Here is a 27,053-nt window from a genome sequence, read left to right on the forward strand (position 1 = left end):
TCAAAGATCTCTTTTGGTAAGCCTCCATATTTCTGAGAGTTATCTGAGGACGCGCTGTCTTTCACATCATTGGGTATTTTAGAAGGCATTTCCTTCTCATGGTTCCAATGTACGATCTCCATGTGCTTTAAAATGGCGTTTTATTGCTAACCCACGCTCTTCGCCTCATAAAGTTGTCTGCTATTTATTCCATTCTAAAACTGTTCGACATTATTTTATTTTCTGCATCATAGTTTAAGATATCCTGTTTTGCTGTGCACGTCCATTTGAGACACTCATCATGATTTATTTAGCCAGGTTTCTAGGAGTGCAATGTTATCAGAGAATTGAATATTATTGGGGAGTATTCTATTAGCTGTAATAAATAACTGCTTATAGTACTGATCATTGAACACCTCCTTTACACGTGACGATTAGCACCAGATACAGTGTTTCTGCTTTCTGGAATTTTTTCATTTTTGTTACTGCCTTATAGAGAACTATAGCAGCAGAGTAGGTGCTATATAGTGTGAATTTTGAAATTTCCACTGTTGCTGTTTTTAAAAGGTGAAAAAGATGCGCTGATACATATCTTCAATCGTACATCAAAGAGCTCTATTTTGCGCTGTAAATTTACCCTAAAATAACAACCAGTGAGTAGCTTTAAATGAAGAACTGTTTAACATTTGGTTTCAGACCCAAATCATTATGCTGTTAAATAGAAGAACTTTATTACTGATGGTGCTTGAAGGCTATACAATTTCCGATCTGACAGCTTGCTCAAATTATCTAAGGTGAAAAATAGAGATGCAATAGACTGCTCAACTGGATTCGCCGTCGTGAACCACCCTCAAATATATCCCTACGCGTCCTAGAAGAGAGTTTTATTAAGCGGAGACGTACTACTCAATATGTACACTGATTTTACAGACGCCTCATGCGTACGCGTTGTGGTAGGGGGGGGGGGGGGGGAGATGTGGCAACTGCGTGTGCGTAGGAGGCGTCCTGCAAAGGGGTCTATGTTTTTGCTCGTGCGCCAGGTTACACCCCATGCTAAGTAAAAAATAATTAAGCACATTTATGGACGTTCTTTGAATCCCGCTCCGTGTTGTTGGCGCTCCGTGGATCGGTTCTGGTGAATGGCGTAGAAACTATTGCGCAGGAGCGGTTAGATTCGTAGGCCGGGCTTCGCGCGTCATCTGCTACAGTGCGCTCCGTACCGCGATAACAATTTCGATGCTTTCGGATGAGCACTAAATGTGTAATCTTTTTCTCCGGTGCACCGCGACATTGTAACTTCCCGGTTTCGAAATTCCAATGACAGAATTTAGCTATCGACATAAACGGTCAGGTTTCTTCGCTGTCCGCTGCCGTGTGCAAAGGCTTTCGTGAGTCTTTCAACAATTAAGGAGACAAGAACGTTGCCTTAACGCAACTGCGATCCAAAGGGTGATTCCTGCCTGTCAAGACCGAGTGCACAGGTGCGTCTGCTCACTTCAATGTTTTCTGCTCGCGTTCTACGCTAAATCGAAATGTCGAGAGTTGGTGAGGAAGAGAGACTTGTACGTTTACGTGACACAGAATACTCACAGCAATGAAGAATGCTCAAAGATGTACATACTGCAGCTACTATTCTGCAATGTCATTTCGACTCTACGCAACAAACACTCTTCAACAACGTTTGTGAATTTCCACCCCCTTTGTATGGGCAGCTAATATTCACCATCCGCAGACGAGTGCGCTCATCTATTGAGATCTAGGGGGACCAGAATATTCGCTCAAAATATGCCCGAAAACCTAGGGAGATGTTATGTAATCCAAATGTGAACACTGCAGCAAGGTACTCGCAAAATTATAAAAATAGAAAAGTGGCGAAGAAAATTACCAATATGTTCAACTTCGCATGTATGCAGAAAATTCAACAAATTATTAAGTTTAGTGAGAGCATGAAAAATAAACAAGTTCACAAGTTCAGTTCTTTTGTAATCTCAGGAGAAAAGGAATGGCAAATAAATGGAAATAGAAAAACTGTGAGAGCACTGCAGAGATCTGCATTAGAGAAATGCGAAAGCATGTGGTTTGGCAGCCCTTTCGGAGCTCCTATAGTGTCATGACTCAGCATGTTTGCGAGTCATGACTCGACACTAGTCATGATCATGACTATGGCTTACACAACTCATAAACTCCAGGGTCGTGCACACCGGATCTTCGATCTTACTGACTCATCACAAGGGACCATGACTGGCGGCTAAAATATAATGATTCACATGACATAAAAAGGCATTACATGACATTTATGTAGCACTTGTCATTACTTCCACATTCATAAATACCAGTTACGTTACAATTTGTTTTCATGTTTTGCGTTCACGTTTTGCTTTCACGTTTTGCGGACACGTTTACGCAAACATAGACAGGTAAGGCATTTGCCTTAATATTGTAGCATGCGCTGACGACGAAGACGCGCAGAGGTGTGGAAAAAAGAAGTGCGCTAGCTCTGAGTCTGAGCTCGAGCGCTGTTTCTGAAAACTGAGCCCTGCCTCGGACGCAACTGCGAGGGTCCTCGTTTACGCAACATTTGGTGGAGCTGCTGGGTACGACTTTCATGCGCCGGGCGCCTCCTACAAGCCGAGACCCAAGCCCAAAACACACCCCTCAGGTAGAGACCCCAGCACATGAGAGTAGTCACAGGCTGCAAGGTCTGCCTCCTAAGTGTGGTCCTCTCTCTGACCACAAGCTAACTACGGAACTTGGGTGTAAGCGCAATGAATCCGCCGGCATCGACAACTCCGGGCCAGCTTCACCAACAGCAGGATCCACCATTTTTCCATGGCCTGCCCCATGATGACGCTGAAGACTGGTAGGAGCAGTTCGGCCGGGTGGCTGTCTTCAACGCCTAGAACGCTGACTCCAAGCAGCGCCATGTATACTTCGCACTGGAAGATAAAAATCACGAAACCGAACTTCGAGCATTGGACACATTCCGAAACCGGACTTCGAACATTGGACACATTCAAGGCGGAATTCTTGTTTACGTTCACCAGCACACTTCGCAAGGAAAAAGCGGAACTTCTTTTAATTAATCGCATACAACATCCGAATGAAAGTGTGATGGTCTACGCCGAAGATATGAAGCGACTCTTCCGACGCACAGAGACGACCATGTCGGAAGATAAAGTGCGCCATTTGATTAAAGGTGTAAAAGAACACTTGTTTGCTGGCCTAGCGCGAATTCCACCAACAACAGTAGGCGAATTCATCAGTCAAGCGACCGCCATTGAAAAGGCCCTTAACATGCGCGGCCGGCAATAACAGCGCGCTGCTGTGTCCATGATCACCGCCAGCGTAGGTGAAGGCGTACAATTTTCCACGGTATTGTTGCGTGATACAATCCGAGCGATAGTACGGGAAGAGGCGGAAAAATACCTGCCGATTTTACTGCATTCACAGGTCGCCAAAGTTTCTGATGTTATCCGTGAAGACGTACAACATGCGCTAGGCGTGCCACCACGCATTACAGTTCCCGCACCCGTCGCAGCTACACCGCCACCCCAGACCTTGATTTACGCCTAGGTCACCAGCCGCTGCCTGCCCCCTTTGACACCACCCTACGGGCCACGCACACCGGGCACCCTTGTGTCTTCCTGGCCAAACGTACGTCGCCGCGGCTTTCGAAGGACCGATGTCTGGTGAACTCCCGAGCACCAACTGTAGTGCTATAATTGCGGGGAATCTGGACATATCTGTCGCCGCTGCCCCTGTAGGGAACTCGACCTTCGTGGGTTCGTTTGGTGCCCGTCGTCCGTTGCCTGGACAGCGGCCGCGCGAATGATATGGCTATCCAATTGCAGAATGATATGGCTATCCAAAAAGGATCTGCGGCAGAACTGCATTCCGGTTTTTAGTGTCTTCATAGCATAATTGCTCGGCTACCTGTGGTTGCTGACGCTGTGTTCATCTCCTGGTTGCATTTGTCTGCTAGTTTTTGCTTTTTTGTTTTTGCGGTGCTTTATTCGCTTTGGCTACAGACAGCTGTCCCGATCGTCCCTGGTCGACTCTTGACGCCTTTTGATGTGGACGAAATACGAAAACGCATTTTGTAATGCCGCTACACGTGTGTGAACACAGGTGGCTGAAATTTGGGAGTGATAATTCTACAAATTGTCTACATCGAGAAATCAGTATTGAGTGGGACGCGTCCGCTGGCCTGATAACATTTGACGCAACCGCCTGATTTTGTGCCGTATGAACAAATCAGGACGCGGCGTCACAATTCGATGGTGTCATCAAAAACTTCCCGGTCGTCCTCGGGCGATGGCTTGGACCAGATTGACTGAAGACTTCGACGGCCTGTGAGTTCGCGCAGAATGAACGACACAGGACTCGCTCAGGTAGCACCGGAACATAACAGCAATATTACATTTTTGTTTCTGTCAAACATTATTTTGATGTTGTTAGTCTGTTTTTTTTTTATGGTATAGCAATATTATATATAAAGGTGGCATAACGTTTCACTAAATATTTAAAATAACCTAGTGCCAACATTCATGCAACATAAAGGTAACATTCTTCAAAAGTATAAGCAACCATTCAAGAGCATGTAGGTCCACCACTCGTTGTGTACCCGCAATGCAGCACAACTCTATGAAACAGTACAACTCCTTCACTCACCTCGGAACAAATAGCCTAGAGTTAAGCTTTTATATCCTTCGCCGAGTGGGGTCCAATGCGTGACAGTTGCGAAGGGATAATAAGCAAAACTTAAGAAAATAGTATGGCTAGACGTGCATTCGGTCTATCACTGGCATTATCTCATAAATTTAGTTCCAAAGAAATGTTATTTAAAAAACATGTATAATAGTAGGAAAAGATCAAAGGAGATGGGATTCAATACTTGAAATGTATTTCCTAGGTTGTCTTTCAGCTATAATTAAAACTTTAATTTAACCTGTAGAAGCCATTATTAAAACTATGTTTCTTTTTAACAATGAAATAATAATTGAAATGCGACATTAAGATTATATGGCGTATAACAATACTCAAAAGTCGAAATAAGTACAATCTTTCATTTGAAGATGTTTTTTTATGTCACAGCCGCGTTAGGCAAAACTCAGGCAACTGGCGTAACACTATTATAACATTATTCTAATGTGCAGTGCTACCTGGGTGGTGGCATGGTGCTGCGTGCCGATGAGCGTCAGTAACAGTGTCCCGATTTTTGTTTTCGATAAATCGGCAACGCTAGCTAATTGAGCAAAGACTGGACCCGGCTTTGTCGCTCAAACCACACACAGTCGCGTCAGCGTGTTGGCGGCTTTAAAAGAGCACTTCGTCTCCGTCTCGACATCCCTGAGCATCGATAAGCCGCTTGGGGGATGTGATGTAGCCGATATTCCACAATAACAGTACCTATTGACGAGCCTGTCTTCACTACTCTTAGATCGGCATCTTGCCTGAAGAAAAGAGAGCACGCCGAGGACGTCTGTGTTGGACTTTTCGTAAAAGCAGCGCACATCACTAAACCGAAGTGATTACGGATTAAGTATTCTATAAAAAGCAAATTCTCCACCCGTGGACAGTGCACGGGGAAGCGGAAAGTTCTCCGTTTCAGTTCTCATCATATAATTAAACCATTTAGGTTCTCTCTAAATTTTTCTCCCTGTCTGCTTCGGCGACCACCAACCTATCTATGTCCGAGGCCTTGCAGCCGACACTTAATCAGCACTAGGATGGCTTGCAATCGTAGCAGGTGCTTCTTTAATTCATGGTGGTTAGCGTAATTTAACATCCAGGCTGCTCTACGAAATTTCTACTGATCCTCCAGGCCGTCCTCCAGTGCGGCCTTGGCAGCTGCCTACAATCCTTCTTGGGTCGTTTATCTCAAAACCTACTACCATGACATAGCTTTTACATGAATGCGACACGGCACTTACGCGGTAGCGCCGAAGTCTATCGCGTTCAAAGATTGTAAACTGCAGAGCTCTGCTACTCCCATGTGTAAGACAGAAATTTGCATATATGATGGCGTCTGTCATTTTCGCCTTTTAGATTTTACGCACTCCAGTGATGGATCGCCGGAATGATTTTTTTGTTCCGCAGGCGGTGTATCATTCCAGTTACTTCTTAGTTACAGCTGAAGAGTCGTGACCTCCTGGGTATGATAATTCAGTTGCATTTTCAATTCGAACCACGTGCCTGTAATTTCAGTTCATAACACACAAGCTAGTAGGCAAATGCGTCATTTGAGGAAAGCAAGGCGCAAGGCACGCAGACAAGCTACTGCCGGGCGTCTGCATGCACCCGCCGCGGACGAGAGGAGACGAGCGCAACGGGCACGAGCAACACCTGGAGAAATCGCGCGCAGCCAACGTTGCACGGTTAGTCAAAGAGGCGCGGCGGCTTTGCGCCACATGAGCGCCGCAGGATTTCGCCACTTTGGGGGGAGAGCGCGCTGCAGTCGCGCCGCTAAAATTCGGTTCTCTATAGAAACCGGAAGACTGCAACTTCTAAGCATAAACGAGCTGCCTGAAAGACATGTTCTTTATTTCCGTTTTGTTGATTCGAGATAGGCGACGCCTGCAGAGCCTACCTTCCACCCCAGTATTGGGCACAAAAGCCATGTTGGCATCTCACTGCGGAAAGAAAAAAAAAAAACGAATTAATTGGCACTTTGAAACCGCACACTGATTACTCTTGCGTAAGATGAAAAACCATGAGATGTGTCGATAAATTGTTTTAATCCTAGCATCGTTCATCGCTCGAAACCATAATGCCAACTGTGGCTTACTATTAACTTTTAAACTGTGTTTTGCGATTACCGGTATTCTTATCTCGCTGCTCACATAGCTGTAATATATTGACACTTCTATATAATTTCTTTGCATTATTCTTGGAAATGTCAGCTTGAAAACTTTGGCCCAATGAAAGGCAAAAATTGCAGCTAAAAAGAGCTCAGGCATTCATTTCACTAGAGATAAACAAATTTCATTATTAGAGGCAAAATAAAATTTGCATCAATTTTTATTCTTTCTAGCCAACTCACCCGTTCTTTTGTTTTTAACGGCAAAGCATCCAATTTCATAAAATGGAAAACAGGAAAATATAATGGATTGGTGTCAGTTTAAATTAGTCACCTTAATTAATACCGCCAACACACATTGCTCGCACCAAGACAACAAAGAAAAATGTGCCAAGAAAGACTGATATTGCAAGGTCACGAAATGTCAACATGATTTTAAATATAAGCGGACTGGAAAGAAATGAGACTGTTTTCTTGTTTTCCGCGAGATAAGGGACGAAGTCCAGGGCATGCAAGTCACGGCCTAAGAGGGCAAAACGCACGATCCTCAACCTGCAGTAAAGGAAGCTCAGCGTTCTGTTAAGTGCTTTATGAAAACGCACTGAAAAAGGGTAGAGTGGACGAGCCTCACTTCGCAAGTCGAGCCAACGTTTCGACAAGTGGACTTTTCTTCGCCTTGACAGCGCTATCATCACTAGCAGGGGTTTAAATATTCTTTTGCCTCCAAAGAACAAAAGCTATGAATGGTGAGAGTGGGTGAGAACAAAGTAGGTCAAGGAGTGTGGGGGGGAGGGTGGGTGAGAAGACATTACGTCAAGGAGTGGAAACGAAATATAAAAAGAAAAACATTTCTTCAACATGTATTTCTCAGCCTGGAACCAGCGATCACGTGGCCATCTAACCGTCTTCCCAAGATGGCTAGATGGCTAAAGCAAGGTTTGTTTTCTTTGTTACTTGCAGATGAAGACGGAGGCTTTGCATTTTCGTACCCTGGAAGCCATCTTCTCCTTTCATTCTATCTGTTAAGTACTTTGTTATTTAAGTACTTTCTAGGAAATAATCCACCGTTTCGGTTTTCTTTAAATGAAGGCGAATAAAGAACATAGAAATAACTCAAGTTACCGACATTCTAGTAGAAATTAAGAAGAAGAAATGGACATGGGCAGGACATGTAGTGCGAAGAGAGGATAACCGATGGTCGCTGAGGGTAACAAACTGGATTCCAAGGGAAGGAAAGCGTAGCAGGGGGCGGCAGAAAGTTAGGTGGGCGGATGAGATTAAGAAGTTCGCAGGGGTCAAGTGGATGCAGCTAGCACAGAATCGGGTTAAGTGGAGAAATATGGGAGAGGCCTTCGCCCTGCAGTGGGTATAATCAGGCTGATGATGATGATGATGAATAAAGAACATATGCGAAATTGTTAAAGGCCCGCTAACTTTTCACCTGGGCTGTGTGATGAGCTAAACGTGGATAATTATCTCCCAATAATGGTATTCCTATTTCTCCACTATATCAGGAAAAGTAATATTCAAAACGTTTTGTCGAATATCGGTTCGATAGCTGCCCTTTTAAGCCTCCCACTGTGGATTGTGAGAAATGAATTTAAAATAATTAGTATCAGTTCTGGCCCTAGTGTCGACCTGCAAAAATTAGTAACGCTGTAAAACACATATGCATTCGGAGGAGATTTGCGAAACACTATATTTATAGCATAAATATGGAACAGCTTAAAAATGTCATGTCGCATGTTCGTTGTGCGGATATTTTTTCAAAGATTAAAAAATAAGAACTTGACCCAAAAATTGGCAATGGCATAGCTCAGCAATGCCAGGATATATATACATCGCGCGAAGTAAGTAGCGCGTTTCACTGGCGGTGCTTGTTGTGATCATTCAACTTTAGCAATGAGAGACAGCTTTATTAATATCATAGTTGGCACTTTAGACCACTAAAGTTCCATGGCATCTCTTTCTCTCTATTTGCACTCCCAGCTTCCTCCTTTTCCTTACGACCCGGTTAAATTATCTGCACAAAATTGTGACAAACACTGCACTTTCCTTTACTGGAAACCAATCGTAAACGCCGGTAATGTCTGTTGCGCTAGGTCTGCTTCTATATGCTGTGTGGTGCGGTGTCCGAGGAAGCGCCAAACGAATGGGGGAGCACGGACGCCTCGATCGAACGCCCGGCGGATTACCAGGCCTAGGGGCAGGGGGCCGGCACCCCGGCGATTACAAGCAGGCAAAGGGGTCTTGGCTCCTCGCGGCCTCTTCCGAGAGGCGCATGGCTTGCTTTTGCAGGGTTGGGACATCGCTCCGCAGAAGGGTTTCCCGGGCTTCCCTACCTTATATTTTTTTCTTATCCCTTGAAGAGCTAGCGCGTTCCCAAATTACGTGGTTGAGGGGCCTTCTCTACCCAGATTGTTTGAATTTATCGTCCTGTCTTTCATCTTTCTGGACGTGGTAGGCCCATATCGGGTGCATGTAATTCCCTGCCTGTAGACGACACCATGCGGTCGCCTCTTTGTTGCTCAGACTCTTATCCTGTAGTGGCACCAGTCTTTTGCTTTATCTATAATTTTAGCCTATTTCTGTATAATTTATTAGATGTTCGTTCATGCTCTGGCAATCGGGCGGCTCCCGGTTACCCGGAAGTAGAGCTCGGGCTAACTCGTGTGCCACTTCGTTGCCAGCAACAGACGCGTGCGGTGGAGTCCATATTAGGCTGACCTTTCTACTCATTTGTTTTACGCTAAGGATTCTCACCGCTTCCGGTGCAACACTGCCCTTTCCGTAACTGTATATGTCTGTTTTGCTGTCACTAATCATGAATTTGGCTTCCGTTTCTTCGCAAGTGAGCGCTATTGCAACTTCTTCAGCTGTTTCGAAGTTGCGGCTTCTGATAGTGGCTACCGATAGTGGGGTGCCTCGGCCGTCGACTACCTAAGCTACCGCTACACCCGACTTCCCACTCGCTGCATTGTCTTAATATCCAGTGTCACGAAGCGCTTTTTGAGTTCTGCTTTCTTTTGCCTCCTTTCCGCGTTGTATATGGTGTGGATGTTTTGAGGAAGGGGGGATAATTTGGATTTCTGGGTATATCTGTAGGATGCCCGACTTTTGTTGCACCCCTACCGTATTTAGAATGACTCTTCCTGTAGTTGTCTGGCTTAGCCTTTCGAGTTGCGACACTCTGATTGCATCTACTGTTTCTTCCCACGTACTATGTATCCCCATAGCGAGGAGCTTCTATATGGCGTGACGTAGCTTATGCGGCTGACCACGTATGCCTACATAGGTTTGATCAAGCTTCTTTCTTTCTTGCCTCGGCCCTTCAATGTAATTCTCCTGAATATTCCAAGAACCTGTGTGGCATAGCCTTTCAGTTTCTTTAGAATCCCGTCGTTGTATCCGTTCTATGATAGTATAGTCCTAGGATTCGTATTTTGTCAACGTTTGGTACAGACATTTCTTCCACTTTGATATCGAATTCTCCGATTTGCTTGTAGGTCAACGATTTTGAGCTGTAGACTAGGAGTTCTGATTTCTGCGGTGCGCACGAGGACTACTGGCCGCGTAGTCCACTACTGTGTCTGCCTCTGCCTGCAATCATCTCGGTATGATCGCAATGCTCTCCTGGTTTATCCAGAGATAGAAGTCGTCTGCGTACATGTTTAATTTGGAGTTGGAGTTTGAGTTTGAGTTAAAAATGAGCTCCTCGATGTTGCTTAGTGTTTTTGGGAGGCCGCTCATTGCCACTTTGAAGAGAAGTGGAGAGAGAACAGAGCCCTGCAGTATGCCCCTGCTTCCTAGCTCCAATGTAGGAGACTCGATGTCTTAGAATTTAATGCAGGCTATTCTGCCTGTTAAGAAGTCCCTTATGCAGTTGTATGTTTTGGACCCCCCCCCCCCCCCCCCCGATCTGCTGGAGACCGCTGAGATTCGCCTCATGCGTGGCGTGGTCGAATCCTTACTTTGGCTTCCCTGGATCGCGAGTGTATTATGTCGTGTTTTAATGGAGCGTCACGTCCTGCGTGCTCAAGCCTGGTCGGAAACCAACTAACTCATGTAGACACAGGTTGTTTTGCTCCATGAAACGCGTTAATCTGGTTAGAACCACGTCTTCCACTAATTTATCTAAGCACGAGGCTAAAGAAATGGGTCCTAGGTTTTCAAGTTTTCGGCGTTTGCCCCGTTTTGGTATTAGCATTACATTTGCCGCTTTCCATTGTTGGGGAAACTTTTCAACGCTCCACATTTCCTGCATGTACGCCATTAGGGCTCTTATGCAGTCATTATCTAGGTTCCGCAGGCTTTTGTTGGTCACCCAGTCGGGTACAGGGGCTGAGTTGACTTTAAGTCCTGAATGTTCCGCTCTGACCTCTGCTTCTTTGATAGGCTCGTCACGTTCATCGTTAGCGGCTCCACTGTACTCTGGGAGGGTCCCTCATGTACTTGTTTGCTACTTTGTCTAGAAACTCTTCGCTCGTCCCTTCCAAAGCATGCCTGGTTTCCGCTTGTCTTATTCCTGACTGGGTTTTCGATTTAATTGGGTCTAGCAGGTGCATCGCCTGGGGACGTCATCACCAGTAGTGACGTCATTACCGGATGTGACATCATCATGACATCACTTCTAGTTATCAGATATTGTTACGAAGACGACGAAGTGGGGAGTGGCGCGGGGCGGAGAGCTCGCGCTAGGCCTGCTGGCCATTAAAGGATATTTCAGCCCCAGGTCATCACGTCGTTCTGTTTCTATTGTGTCGCCGGGTAACATCGCTTGCCATATGCCACCACGCAACATTTGGTTGGAGTTGCGGTTCATCCCCATCCGCGCTTTGCACCGTCGACGAGAACCGTACGCCGGGTCCATCGACTGAAAACTCGTGGAGAACGCCGCCCAGCTCTACCCCAGCTCTTTCTGCTCAGACCCGACCAGCCGCTCTCCCCAGCCCCGTTCCCAGTCCTGACCGCAAGACACGACGACCAGGAAGAGCCCAAAGCCGACCCGACCGACCCGACGATGAAGAGACCGCACGACCACTCGATCGGAGACAGCACCCCCGCCCAAACCGTTCCGCGTGTCCATGAGCCTTGGCCTTCGGCAAACGGTGAACATTGGACCTAATGCTCCGGGACAAGCAATCATCCCATCGTCGCATTCATTGTGGTGTCAAGCATTTCATCTCAGGGTTATCTGCCTGTGTTCATTTGTCACATCATGCATTAGATTACAAGCAATTGATCAGGACGATCGCTCGGTGTCGCCGGGTCATGTTACGAAGACGACGAAGCGGGCAGTGGCGCGAGGCGGAGACCTCGCGCAAGGCCCGCTGCCCATTAAAGCATATTTCATTGTCATATAATCACGTCGTTCTGTTTATGTTGTGTTGCCGTGTTCCATAGCTTGTCATGCCACTATGTAACATTATGACGATGTGACGTCACAGCCAATGACGTCATAGTAATTCATTGTTATTACTCATGACTATTTTAACATGACTACCCAAGTACTACACAATACGTGGCCCCCCTGGGGCCAGTATGGGCCCGTTGGGCTGGGGCGACTACAATAACACCCATGAGGGCCCCATTAAGGAATCAAACGGGCAAGCCCAATTTGCGTTTGCCCCTGCTTTTCCCATTTTGACGTCACATATCGATCACTGCCTTGTCGTGGCGGAGGGGCTTGCGAAACTCGATGAAGTCGTGAGCTCTGCTGTGTAGGGCCACCCAAGATAGACAGGTCACGGCAGAGAGTTCTGACAAAATGTGATTCACTGGAGAAGGTAATGGCAACCCACTCCAGTATTTCCTGCCAAGAAAACCCTATGGCCAGTCACAATACCATTAAAGAGATGGCGCCGGAAGATGAGCCCCCCAGGTTGGAAGGCGTCCCAAATGTTACTGGGGATGAACAAAGGGCGATTCCCAGTAGCTCCAGGACGAATGAAGCGGCTGGGCTAAAGCCAAAAGGACGCTCAGTTGTGGATGTGTCGGGAAGCGACCGGAAAGTCCGATGTTGCAAGGAGATATATCACATAGCAACATGGAATGTAAGATCTATGACGCAAGGTAAACTGGATGTCGTCAAGCGAGAAATGGACAGATTGAACATTGATATCTTGGGTATCAGCAAGCTCAAGTGGACCGGAATGGGAGAATTTAACTCCGGCGACCATTATGTCTTTTATTGTGGGCACGAATCCAAGAGAAGGAATGGGGTTGCCCTCATAGTAAACAGGAGAATGGGCAAAGCAGGGCTAGGGTACAACCCCAAAAACGATCGAATGATTTCACTTCGGAACCAGGGTCACCCTTTCAACATAACAGTTATCCAAGTCTATGCACCGACCACTACTGCTGAAGAAGCTGACGTTGAGAGATTTTATGCGGACCTACAATGCCTTTTAGACCGCACCCCATCATCAGACGTTGTTTTTCTCATAGGAGACTGGAATGCTAAGGTCGGGAGTGAAGAAATATCCGGAATTATAGGCAAGTTCGGTCTTGGCGAGTCAAATGAAGCTGGGCAGAGGCTAGTAGAGTTTTGTCAAGAAAACAACCTGACCATAGCGAATACTCATTTTCAACAGCACAAGAGGCGCCTGTACACATGGACTTCACCGGACGGTCTGTACAGGAATCAGATCGATTATATTCTTTGCCGGCAGAGATGGAGAAGCGCTATACAAGCAGTAAAAACAAGGCCTGGGGCCGATTGTGGCACCGATCATCAGCTTCTTGTTGCCAAAATTAAGCTTCGATTGAGGAAAACGCAGAAAACTAGAAGGCCTTTCAGGTATGATCTGGATCAAATTCCATTAGAATTCCATTGGAAGTGAGGAGTCGATTTCAAGAATTAGATCTAGAACACAGAGAGCCCGAAGAGATGTGGACTGATGTTCGTGATATAATACAAGAAGTTGCTACTAAGGTAGTTCCAAAGCAAAAGAAACGCAAGAAAGCAAACTGGTTATCCGAAGAGGCTTTGCAAATAGCTGAGGAAAGGAGAATGGCAAAAGTTATGGGGGAAAGAGAAAGATACAAGGTTCTCAATGCGGATTTTCAGAAAATAGCAAGGAGAGATAAGAATGCCTTCCTGAACATAGAGTGCCTAGCAGTTGAGGACAACAGCCAATTAAGGAACACAAGAGCTCTGTATAAGACAATCAAAGATATCAAAGGAAGCTTGAGTGCTAAGCTGGGCGTGATAAAGGACAAACGAGGCAAGGACCTCACTGAAGCCTCAGAGATAAAGAAGAGGTGGCAGGAATAGACAGAAGGACTGTACAAGAAGGACTCGAATGTACAAACCCAACATAAGATGGTTGTGATTACTGATCTCGAGCCGGGCATCTTGAAGAGTGAAGTTGAATGGGCCTTAGCCAGCCTTGTTAAGAACAAAGCTAGCGGAATTGATGGCATTCCAGCTGAGTTGCTTCAAAACCTCAACCATGACGCTGTTAACATTCTGCATACATTATGTCAGAAGATTTGGACAACCCTGCAGTGGCCACAGGATTGGAGGAGGTCAGTTTACATCCCCATTCCAAAGAAAGGCAGTGCCAAAGATAGTTCCAACTACCGCACGATCGCGCTGATTTCGCATGCTAGCAAGGTGATGTTGAAAATCCTCCAAGGAAGGCTGCAGCAGTATGGGGATCGGGAGCTTCCGGACATGCAAGCTGGGTTTCGCAAGAGGAGAGGAACTAGAGACCAAATTTCCAACCTTCGCTGGATCATGGAAAAAGCAAGAGAGTTCCAGAAACCCATCTACTTCTGCTTTATTGGTTATGCGAAAGCGTTTGACTGCGTAGATCACAGCAGATTGTGGCAAGCTCTCCAAGAGATGGGAGTTCCAATTCACCTCATCTGTCTCCTCAGGAACCTGTATGAAGGACCAGAGGCCACAGTCAGAACTGGGCATGGTCTTACTGATTGGTTTCCGATTGAGAAAGGAGTGAGGCAAGGCTGCATACTGTCGCCCTGCCTATTTAACCTATATGCAGAGTGCATCATGAGGAAGGCCGGTCTGGACGAGTCTTCAGCTGCAGTGAAGATTGCTGGAAAACGTATCAACAACCTTAGATATGCGGATGATACCACTTTAATGGCAGAAAGGGAAGTGGAACTCAAGAGACTTCTGATGCGCGTACAAGAAAAGAGTGAGAAGTTTGGGCTTAAACTGAACATTAAAAAGACAAAGATCATGGCGTCTTGCCCTATCAAGTCCTGGAGCATCAATGGGCAAGAAGTGGAAACTGTGACAGAATTTCTCTTCTTGGGCTCCAAGATTACCTTGGAAGGAGACTGCAGCCATGAAATTAGGAGACGCCTGCTTCTGGGAAAGAGAGCAATGGTTAGCCTTGACCGCCTAGTAATGAGCAGAGACATTAGTCTGCCAACCAAGATCCGTATAACTCGTGCTATGGTCTTTCCAGTTGTGATGTATGGATGCGAGAGTTGGACTGTGAAAAAGGCTGACCGCCGAAGAATTGACGCGTTTGAATTGTGGTGCTGGCGAAGCCTCTTTAGAGTTCCTTGGACTGCCAGAAAATCAAATCAGTCGATATTGTCGACCATAAACCCTGACTGCTCATTGGAGGGTCAAATTCTAAAGTTAATGCTCAGCTACTTTGGTCATCTGTTGAGATGAGAGGAGTCGCTGGAGAAAGATTTGATGTTGGGAAAGGTTGAGGGTCGCCGGAGAAGGGGTAGGCAGCGAACGCGATGGTTAGATGGCATCCTCGAGGCACTGCAAATGAAGTTATGTGATGTTAGGAAGATAATGAGAGACCGGAAAGCGTGGCGTGACATGGTCCATAGGGGCACGAAGAGTCGGACACGACTGAACGACTGAACTGAATGTGGAAATGATTAACTTAGTGCATATTACTATATCTGGCCCTCAAGGGTCCCGCATGGGGAAATTTAGGGTCGATATAAAGCAAATTTGGGCTTTGTGTAGAAAACGCCTGGGCTAATCTAAATGGGGCTGCCCACTCAAAAGCCCAGTAGGTCCCGCATGGGCCACGGTAGGGCTAAAACGGGCAAGCCCGCACGTTGCCTATGTGGAACCCTTGAGGAGTAGCGAGGTAAGGTCAGACGGAAATGTGGGCTTGAAGTGGCTGGTGGCTGCCCACCAAAAGCCTACATACTTTCCGCATTGCCTGTAGCGGGGTTGAGAAGTGCTCATACCCGCTTCTGTCTACATCTGTTTCTTGCAGGGCAGTTTTAGGCAGATTCGATGCAAATCTGGGCGTAAAACAGATAGAAGATGGGCTAGCCTAAATGGGGCTGCCCACTCAAAAGCCGAAGGTCCCGCATGGTTTGCTGCCGTGCTGAAAAGCAGGCATGTCGCCACGCTGCGCACACCGGTCTTTCTTGGGTTACTTGCTGGGAAATGCAGCATATATTCGTATTCCAAGCAAACAATACAAGATGAGCCAAATTGGGCCCTACCATGGAAGGCCGCAGTGGGCCCCGTATTGGCCGTAGGCGGGCTTATCGCTCCGAACATTCTCTACCCTATGTTTAAGAGGCCATTTTATTTATGTAATTCATAGTATACCCACTTCTAATTGCCTCTTCTTGAGGTTTCACATAACTGTCCTAAGCATATTCATGCCATAATTAAAGACTATTTTTTTTACTCGGGCAACTACGTTGATTATGCAATATTGGCAGACAATATGCAGCAGTAACTGTTCCGCTTTAAGAGTATATACTGAACAATCTCCGAATCTTTCCTGCGCCAATATATTCGACGCACACCACGCAATAAGTATTCAGAAGACACTTTGGGGGAAAAGTGGGCCAGCCCACATTATATAATGTTGGGAATATATTTATCTTAGGTTGGCTGCGTATAGCATACAAGGTAGAGAAATAGTGCTCAATGTTTCACACTTGGTGGTTAATGGAACTTGGGAAGCACCGAAAATGCCATTCAACCCATGAGGGCAACACGTGGGCCAGCCGAAATTGGACTGGCCTCCGTAAAGGCCGTGCATTTGTAATTCGGGTATTGCAAGGATTACCCGACATGAAAATTAAAACCTTGATCAATGGGGTGGCACCCGCCTGTACAAACATAGGGTCCATTAGTCATTTTGGTATGCTGCCTACATTCGGCTACCTGGGCTGAATGCGGGCAGCCCTATTCAGGCTTCCCACACAGATACAAATTCGGATCGATCGCGGCAAAACTGGGCACGAGTTGCAAATCCCGCATGGGGCCCGTAATGGCTGCCCCCACAGGCCCAGCGCGGTGGCCCGTATGATAGCTCTGTGCTACTTCGTTTTTGTTTTACTTAGTTATTAGTTCTGGTTTGTGACTAGTTAGCCGTTAGACATTCGTCCTACACCACTGATGTGGCTCGCCAGATGTAATGTAAGAGCTGTGCGACCACTGCTCGGCCACCGCCACAGCGCGGCGACTGCCACCGCGAAAATGCGACTTTGCGGCTGATGTAGTTCTCGCTACAAGAATTAATTTTCGGCCTACGCATGGCATATAAAAAAGCCGCTACAAGCGATCCACAAAGATTAGTTATACATTTTGACTCCCCAACGTGTCGTGCGTTAGCAGCAAACGTTCGCAAGAAGTGTCTCGCTTTTTCGCGGTATTCCGCGGGATGCGACATGTGAACTATCCTGACGACATCATCAGAACAGATGAGTGGGCTTGGTGGCACCTTGACGGACACCATAAGCAACCACTTTCTTCTTCTTGTACAGATGGTGCTCGGACTGACAGGGACCACAGGAAAATTCGGCCCATCTGCATTAGTACAGCACCATGCATCGGGAACGCTGGCGCTCCTATATACGGCATCAAGAACGACACCACATCATGCTTCATACCCTGCTGACTGCCACGTCCACGGAAAGAGCACCGGCTAAGATTACGTTGCCTAACCTGCCCCGCCCCTTTGGTCAGCCAGTGTCATCAGTGATGTCAAAGGAAGCGTATAAAAGGCTGCCGCAAGCAAGGACCTCCTTTAGTGGGCTTGGTGGCACCTTGACGGACACCATGAGCAACCACTTTCTTCTTCTTGTACAAGTTAGAAAGAAATTTCTGTTTGCTAAGTGTTACAAAAATGATATCTTCTTAGTGGTGCTACCAAGCCCTGAGTGTATGATATGTTGTTTTTGTGATTCATTTCGAATAATCCGTTTGATGTTGTTATTGTTAAGTGGCGACATTGAGGAAATTCCAGGCCCCCCAGATACACTGGGTGAGATCTTGAAAGTCGTAACGGAAATAAAGTCATCACAGCGCGCTCTGGAAGAAGGATTGCAAGGAGTTCAATCCAGACTGGCTGAGATAGAAGCTACACTTGCATCTTTCAAACAACACCATGAAAGACTAGAAAGATGCGAACAGCAGGTTGCCGAAGTGAACAAAGATGTGGGTAGGCTGAGCAAAAGATTCGATGATCTGGAAAATCGAAGTCGCAGGAATAACATGATTGTTTACGGTTTGGAAGAGAAGAGCAATGAAAATAGTAAAGATCTGGAACAAGCAGTAGTTTCAGGTGTTTTCAAGGACAAACTTGGTGTAGAAACCAGATCAGTTGAGCGTGTCCACGTATAGGCAAGAAAAAAGGAAATAGTACAAGACCAGTAATCATAAGGTCTTACGACTTCGCAGAAAAAATGACCATTCTTCGTAACTGTAACAAACTTAAAAACAGCTCTCTATCTATATCTGAAGACTTCTCGGCGTCGGTGCGTGACATACGTACTAAACTTTGGCAGTCCTGTAAAACCGAACGAGACGAGGGTGCTAAGTCAACACTTGTTTTTGACAAACTTAAAATCAACAATCAACTGTATGTATGGGATGACGTACAAAAGTGCAGACTGCCTTTGGAAGATGTAGGTCAACACGACGCCGAGAAGGTCGATGCCAGCAGCGCGTGACAGAAAGGCGTTGTGAATCCATTTTGTGTGCTATGCTTTAACGCAAGGAGTATTGTTAACAAAACAGAAAAACTAGAAGATATTATCCTAATTCACTCACCTGATGTTGTCGTCATAACTGAAACGTGGCTACACGCCGGCATTCTTGACTCGGAAATACTCCCACCCTTTTACTTTCTCATTCGCCCTGACCGCGATAGTTAAGGGGGCGGTGTTGCTATCGCAATAAAACATGTGTTATCTTTTCGCAAAGAGCAAGGAATTGTAGATCATGAACGTGTGGGGTGCACAGTATACGTCAATGAGTCACCTGTACTGATCGGCGGTATTTATAAGAAGCCAAATGCAACTGACGACTACATCACAAAAATACACGATTTTCTTGCGGAAGGTTGAAAGATCGTTCCAAGCTAATTCTTACTGGTGATTTTAATTTGCCTACTATTGATTGGAATGCGCAGTCAATCGGTAATCGAGATGTTAGTAGCTCTCAGCTGCTCTTGAACATGGCGTTTAGTTTTTCATTATCTCAACTTGTCACAGATCCCACGCGCTTAAAGGGCAGGCACATTCAATATTGGACCTCGCCTTTATTTCCAACAACTTAACAGCCGATGTCAAGCTAGAAGAAGGCATATCAGACCATAAGCTGCTGCTAATAACAGTTTCTAGCGCGAATATTGATTTCAGAGGCGCAGTTCCCGAATCGCGTCTAGCAGTTAAAGATTATGATAATGATGTTAGCATTATTGATTACCTTGAAAATTGTTTAGACAATTTCTCTATTGAAACGCACGGCACAGTAAATGATCTATGGCTGAAACTAAAAGCCATAATAGCTCACTGTGAAAGAAAGTTCATTCCTACCAGATTAAAACGTACAAAACTTACAAACCCATGGGTCACACGTAGCGTGATTCACCTAAAAAGAAACCTACAAAGGATGCGAAAGAACAAACGCAATCTTGAAAATATTCGTCAGGTTTCTGAGCAGCTGAGAGCTGCTATCCGACAGGCAAGAAACGTTTTCTTTTCAACGACACTTGTAACTTTTATGTCACAGGCCCCACAAAACTTTTGGCGCTACCTATCTAGGACTGAAAACAAAGTGACACAGATTGAGGTTAATGGAGCTGTTATCGATGAGGCACGTACGGTCGCCAACACATTTAATAGATACTTTCAGTGCGTTTTTACGCGCACTCGAGCAATTGCAGGACGTGAACCTATCAGAGATCCTGCACTATCGATGCATCCAGTAGAAATAACTCTGCAAGGAATATTTAACTTGCTGCTACAACTCGACATTAAAACATCGCCGGGTCCTGACGACATTTCAAATGCTTTCCTCCGTCGTTACGCTGAGCAGTTAAGCCCTTTTCTTCATGCAATTTTCACAGCATCACTCCAAACAGCCACGCTCCCAACAGACTGGCTCCGTGCGAAAGTTCTTCCGATCCACAAAGGAGGCAACAAACTACATAACAATTACAGGCCTATTCACTGACTAATTGTATCTGTAAAATGATGGAGCATATAATATGCAAGGCAGTTACCACCTACTTAGAGGACAACAATCTACTTTACTCCAAACAGCATGGTTTTCGCAAAGGTCTTTCTACGGTAACCCAACTTCTCGAAATAACAACCGACTTTGCTACAGTAATTAACTCCAGACTTCAAGCTGACGCATTATTTATAGACTTTTCCAAGGCCTTTGACAGGGTGCCCCATTGTAAACTAATTAACAGGCTAAAGGCTACAAGTATCGACACTTACGTAATAGACTGGATAGCTGCGTATCTTTCAAACCGCACACAGTATGTTAAAATAGGTGAATGTGAATCTGAAGAATTAGATGTCTACTCCGGAGTTCCACAGGGGTCAGTGCTGGGTCCCATTCTCTTCTTGATATTTGTTAAAGAAATTCATTCTCATGTCGATCTTAATATATTGGTAAGGATGTTTGCAGATGACTGCGTCATCTACACAACAGTGCGCACTATTAACGACAAAATACGCCTCAATTCTTCCTTAACTAACATTTCCAGGTGGTGCCAAGAATGAGGAATGGAAATAAACATGAAAAAAAACCGCTTTTATGAGTGTAACCCGAAAACGGGTGCCCTTAAAGTTTACTTATGATCTAATGGGAGTTCAAGTAGCAGAAGTCGACAGAGTTAAATATTTAGGGATTACCATCACAAACACAATGAAATTTGATGCACACATCAACGAAACGTGCATTAAGGCGTACAGACAGCTTGCATTCCTTCGGAGGGAACTTGCACGAGCGCCAGCTAAAGTAAAGCTAGCAAGTTATAAGTCCCTCATACGACCAATCCTTGAGTACGGCAGCATAATTTGGAATCCGCATCAAGTATACCTTGACAATCAGTTAGAAGCGATGCAAAACAAAGCCCTTCGGTTTATTTTTTCGCAGAACTCGCGGCATGTCTCAGCAACCGCGCTGCGCAACAGAGCAGACGTCCAAACTTTGAACAGCCGGCGACGCATTGCTTCTCGAAATTTTTTTTACCTTCTCTATCATGACTGTATTAATATCAAAAAACAAGCATACTTAAAACCACCATACAAACATTCAGCCAGAACAAACCATGACAGGACGATCAGACCATTTGTCACCCGCTGTAACACGTTTAAACATTCCTTCTTTCCGTCCATCATAGAAGTCTGGAATAATCTGCCACTCGACATTGTCTCCTCCACATCTGCAGATGAATTCATACCAAGGTGGAAATATTTTTTGCCCAGCAAACTGCAACAATGTGAGCAGAGGCATTTATGCGGATTGCCTTTGCAAATCACGGAGTGCTTTGAGTGTATTTCATGCGCATACATTGTCGGTACGAAAATGTTCCTTGTTGTCCAATGTTCCTTGTTATTCCTTTGTTGTTGTTTTTTTTGTCTTCTAGGATGTATTGTAAACTGTCTGTGAAATTGTGACTTTTTTACCCACTCCTGTACGAGCCTGTCAAAAAGCTTACAGTATAAATAAATAAATAAAATACCTCTCTCCGCCGGGAATCGAAGCTCCCTTCCTTAGATCCCCAGCAGAGTGCTTGAACCAACTTCACCACGCCCGAGGTCGAGAATCACATATCATGATTGCCCTTATCTACACTCTTAATCTCGTTCCACATAGGTTCCAGTTATAAGTGGAATGTATGTGGAACCAGATTTAGAGTGTACCGTTAGGATGATAATAGTGGGATTTAGCGAGCGACAGGTACTGCGCTTTTCCTTTCCTGTAAATGATAGAATGCCGCTGAAATTTGATGCGTTCAACAAAACATGGTTGTTATCGACCAAGGGCGAGCGGTGTACCGTAAGCAGCATCAGCGCTCAGGCTTTCGCTTTTCACTACTGCAGTTTATGCAGTGCTCTAGTAATTTATTTTTCACCGTATGTGGCTTTTTTCCTTCAAAGGGCAGTATGGTCCTTATTGCTCGAATAATTCTGATGTAATGGCCGCACTGAATAGCTAAATTCACTACTCTGGATGCAGGCGGAAATAATATATTGCTGTTGCGGTTTGGAAACATGAGACAAGGAATATGGAACATAAAACAAGATTATGGTGCACACACCATACCAGAAAGCATTACGGTAAGCGCGCGAGCATGGCATTCGACGGGCTTTGTGCAATTTGATCCCTTTGAGGACAAAACATGACAAATAGTTTCTTTTTAACGAGTGTCATGCAAACAGCTGTTCTCGCTCAATCAGGGGTTCCCGAACACACCTTTCACCACGAAGACAGAGCAAGTCTTTGTACTGCTGTTTTTTTTTATCGTTTTGTTACGTTAGAATATGACATTTCCAGGAAAAAAATTTTCTAGTTGTTTAAACTTTCTTTTTCAGCGTTTCGAAGAATGGACCGAGATATACGTTCGGCTCTGCCTCTGTTCTGCGCTCTGTCATTGCTTGCGTCTATGATGAAATACAAAAGGCCAAATGCGAAATGCGTTAGTTCGCTCTTCACATGCTTGTGAACCTTGTCCTTTCGAGCATGTGGCTTCATGCGCTAGCATCGTCGGTTCGAAGACAGCGTTCACTCAGTTTTTACACAACATGCAACTACGTATGGCCGCTTATGGCTATATCTGTACGACGCGCCGTTCTTGATTGGTCACGTCTGTGTTACGCGGTGCGCTCTGGTTAGCCAAAGCCACTCAGCGCAAGAGAGTGGCTCTAAAGCAGCAGCCAGCCAAGCTGATCTCTTTGCGTCTCTTGGGTTCAAAGCCCAGCCAAGGTATTATTTTATTCCATTTATATCCAGGTAAGCGAGGGGCCTCAGAGACAACGGCTAGGCGCTTCAGCATAAACGAATGAAAAGACCGAGCGCCTTTATAGAATTCTGTCCGGCAGTAGCACACTTTGCAAAAGTTGAAAAAAAAAAAATCTTGTGAAGCACGAACTTCACAATACGGAAAAAACGGGAACCATCATGCCACTGTAGAGAGCATCTGTCTCTCATTCGGGAGGCACGAAGTTTGGTCTTTGGTGCGACCGGAGTAACCACCGGTTTTTCGATTCGTACACGGCTTCCCGCAGCCTGATGCTCGGCTCCTTTGAATTGAAATGTGTGGGAAAAGGCCAATGGACGAAAACGCTGCGCCGATTGTTCAGTGACTTGTTCCGCCATCAGACAACCATTAGTCCCCCTTAAAAAGTTGTGCCTATGGGTCAGTCATTCGTTCCTAACTTGGACCACCTTAAGTCCTCTTGCGGAGCAGAAGCCCGTATTTGGCCCTTTTGTTGCCCCATGACACCTTTCCACCTCAGAACAGTCAAGTACCAGGGCGGGGGAAATCTTTTACTCATTGAACACCAGTGGGTACTAGTCGGCAGCAGGTCTCTTACCTAGTAGCCAGAGACGCATTCGCAGGCGGCTGCAGTCTTCGAAACTAGCTTTGTCCCCAATGGAAAGCAGCGAGGTTTGCAGAGCCCCTTCCAAGCGCGCACCCCTGTGTAAGCCGAGCGCCGGGCTGGGAAACGCTTGCGCTTATTTTGACTAGCAGCTGCCCGGCGGTAGTTTTTGAACCAACATCCAAACCACTATGCCACGTCGGCGGTAAAAACGGGCTCCTTCCTGACAAGGCGGACTTAAGTTTGTCCAAAGGTGAACCAAATCATTCACCTATTTGTGCCACATTTTGGTCCATTGCCCCTTTGCGAAGCATTTCATCCCATAAGAGGCGACAACCTGAAAAGGGGAAGTATTTTACCGATTGAAGACCGCTGGGTGTATGGCGATACCGGGGATGGAACCTAGTACTTACCGAATGCGAGGCGGATGCTCTACCACAAAGTGCAGTAGAAGTACTGCTCCTGGATCCCGGTTTCAAAGGCTCAGCCCTCGGAATCAATCTTTACCAAAGGTTACGGATTCCTTATGCCGACTTCCGTTTTACGCATTGTTCTAGAGACTAGAAGCAGTTCACCTTGGGGGCCTGCTGCGGATATGGGTAAGGTCCGGCACGAAAATTACATGCCCTCACTCGGATTTTCACGGCTTACAGGAGCGCACCAGACAGAACAAGAGCCGTACTGCTCTACGGAGCCACCATCCCTATCTCGAGGTGAACCTTTCTAGGGACTATATCTCCTTAAATAGAAAAGATAACTCTCCCCGGGGCTCCCATTCACGTCTCCGAGCTGGTATGCATTACAGTAGCGGACGCCGAAGGAGCGATCCGCGTAACCGGTTTCGGGAGTGCTAACCCGGTCATCCTGTTCAAAAAAGTAAAGATGAAATAATTTGTGCTGTTAAAGGCATAACCGTAAGAAACTAGGTAGATTGTGTGCTGCAGTATATAACTGAAAGATTCGGAATGAAGTTGAATGAGACTGACGTAAAATTCCTGCACAAGGGCAGTGATCGGTGTAATCTGTTGCACTCCTGTTGTGGACAGAGCACGGTTGCTTAAGTAGAGAGTTGTTATGGCATGTTTTGGTTCCATTAGTACTCAGGCAGCATAATCCAAGCCGACAGTCTCCGTTGCTTTTGCATTTTTCACCCTCGGTTAGGTTCTGGAGTAAAAAGCAAACAAAGAATGCTCAGATTTACTAATGATGAGTTGAGGTTATAATGCCAAAATATCAGTTCTAGATGGTCAGAAAGAACAAGTCTCTTTGATGAGTACACATACCTGTCCCACCCATATGTACATGAGAATTTCAGGGAGTTTAGGTATAAGACGCATTCGATTGCCAGTACGTGCACCCCGAGGCCTCTAATAAATAATCTCATTGCATGCATTGTATCGTGAAGATAAATGCTTCAACACTCGCGACAGCGATCATGTCAGTTATGGTATGGTTCACACGGATTTCGGATAACTTATTTGTTCCATAAAAGAAAATGAATAAATATGAAAAAGCAGGATAGTGCTCAAGCTAGACAGTATTTACCAAAGTTTTCAGTTAAATTACCTTTGAATCGAGAGTGGTTTGCTACAAAAAAAGGAACAGTACGAGAAACAATAACGTTGCTTGTAGAATGACAGATGCAAATTTCAGAATGTTTGTGTGCGATGTAGATGCCAGTTAATCGTTGTATGCAAACACGAAAATGACGTTCATGAATTGTAGCTCATAAGTGTTCGCGCAGCTTAATATTAGTAGGCTACATGAGTCACAGGGGCGGGAAAAACTTACGTGGGACCCTGTTGGTTTGTGGTGCCAATAAAATGCCGACACATGTAGATCAAAATGCGCGATGAAATAGGCAGCGCCAACCAGCAGTAGGAAACGCATTTCGCAGTATTACAGCGTTCTCGATATTCGATAACCAGCTGCTTAAGCCTTAAAATCTTTGCTTTCGAGCGTTTATATCCTTTGTAGCGTTCCAAGCATTTCCTCATCAGGATTGTGTTCTTTGTAATTTCATGATTGCCCACTTACGCGAAATAAACCAAACAGCAAAAATTGCATTCAACGCGATTAGTTTGTACTGGCAGCGAATATATTTAACAGCATGGGTTCAACACTGACGTCACTCGATCTGAACAAAGCACGGTAGTCAGCTTACAGCAAAATTATACAAATACACTAGCGTGCGTTGAACATCTTGAGAATGCTGTTAAGCTAATGTCAAAATGTATTTTTTCATAATTTATGACCCGATCTCCTTCTTTCGTCATGTTTCTATGGCAGCAAAAAAGAAAAGATCGTTCCTTCTTGTTTCATCTAAGCTGCACCCAGTGGTCTTCGGCTAGCAAGCCGACTCCTCAAGAGAGACACGACGCTGTGTGACGCACTCGTGTACGAAAAGCGTGCGCTATTTCTGGTTATGTGTTATTTCTTTCGCCTACGTCCGTAAAATTGATTACGTTTCAGTGGCAGAGAGCACGACATTTTTCAAGCATTCTGAAACTGGTAAGGATATTATTTTCACTAATCTACAATCATCTCAATAATTGAAGAGTGTTTACTTAGAAAAATAAGTAATAAAGGGACCATAAGGAGAAAAAACGAAATTGGCTTGTATCGATAGAGTACCAGTTCCTAATCGCAAAATATGTCACACTTACTGAAAAAAGAGCTTTCAATAGGTATAACAGAAATGCAGGTCTCATCGCCAAAGCCCATTCTCGCTAGTAGAAGTCGTGACATCCCGGATACTGTGCATCATACTTATATGTCTGAATTAATTGTCAAGTACTGTTTTTAAACTGCATGTGCACTTTTATTATGCAAGGAAGACGGCAAAAAAAGAGCCTAAACGTTGGAATGGGAGCAGTTAGGTATTATGGTTGATGGAGAATACCTCAGTAAGCTACGATTCGCTGATGACGTGGCCTTTCTGAGTAACTCAGGAGAGGAACTGCAATGAATGGTTGGTGACCTAGACTAGAAACGCAGAACGGTAGGCCCTCGAAGTTGTTATACTGAAGACAAAGGCAATGTTCAACAGCCTAGGGGAGGAGCAGCAATTTACAATAGGTAGCGAAGCACTGGAAGAGAATAGGAGCATCACTATCGATGGCGACATCATTCTACCTTTCACCAGGCACCTCCATCAAAGTTTATATGTGCTTCGGGGCTAGTAGGACCAGGTCACAGGTTACGGCACACAGCACAGAAACGCAGCACCAGAGAAACAGCCTTGCCCAACGTGAGCGCGCCACGGAAAGATCTGGCAGTAATACTGCCGTTTAATGAGTGCTGGACACTACGATAGCAGCAGGACAAAACTAACTATGCTCTTACTGCAAAACAAGTTCATAATCATGTTTACCCAGACTAATTTGTATCGTTTGCATCGGCTGAGCTGCAGATTGCATTTTTCATCGTCAGAGCATAAGCAACAGCGGATCGC

General features: G+C 45.5%; 1 long non-coding RNA gene across 1 annotated transcript; it reads right to left on the reverse strand.

Annotated features, from left to right (window-relative positions):
• Positions 1-6,506: 6,506 nt before the first annotated feature.
• LOC146175953 (uncharacterized) lies at positions 6,507-25,534 on the reverse strand. Its single transcript, XR_014701156.1, has 3 exons — positions 25,391-25,534; positions 24,586-24,763; positions 6,507-6,611 (listed from the first exon to the last, which is right to left on the reverse strand). It is a non-coding gene; the product is annotated as an uncharacterized LOC146175953 (long non-coding RNA).
• Between the last annotated feature and the right edge of the window lie 1,519 nt (positions 25,535-27,053).

This window comes from Amblyomma maculatum, chromosome 10 (assembly GCF_055883805.1).
Source record: "Amblyomma maculatum isolate TAMU_Amacu chromosome 10, ASM5588380v1, whole genome shotgun sequence".
In the NCBI taxonomy this organism is placed as follows: Eukaryota; Metazoa; Arthropoda; class Arachnida; order Ixodida; family Ixodidae; genus Amblyomma; species Amblyomma maculatum.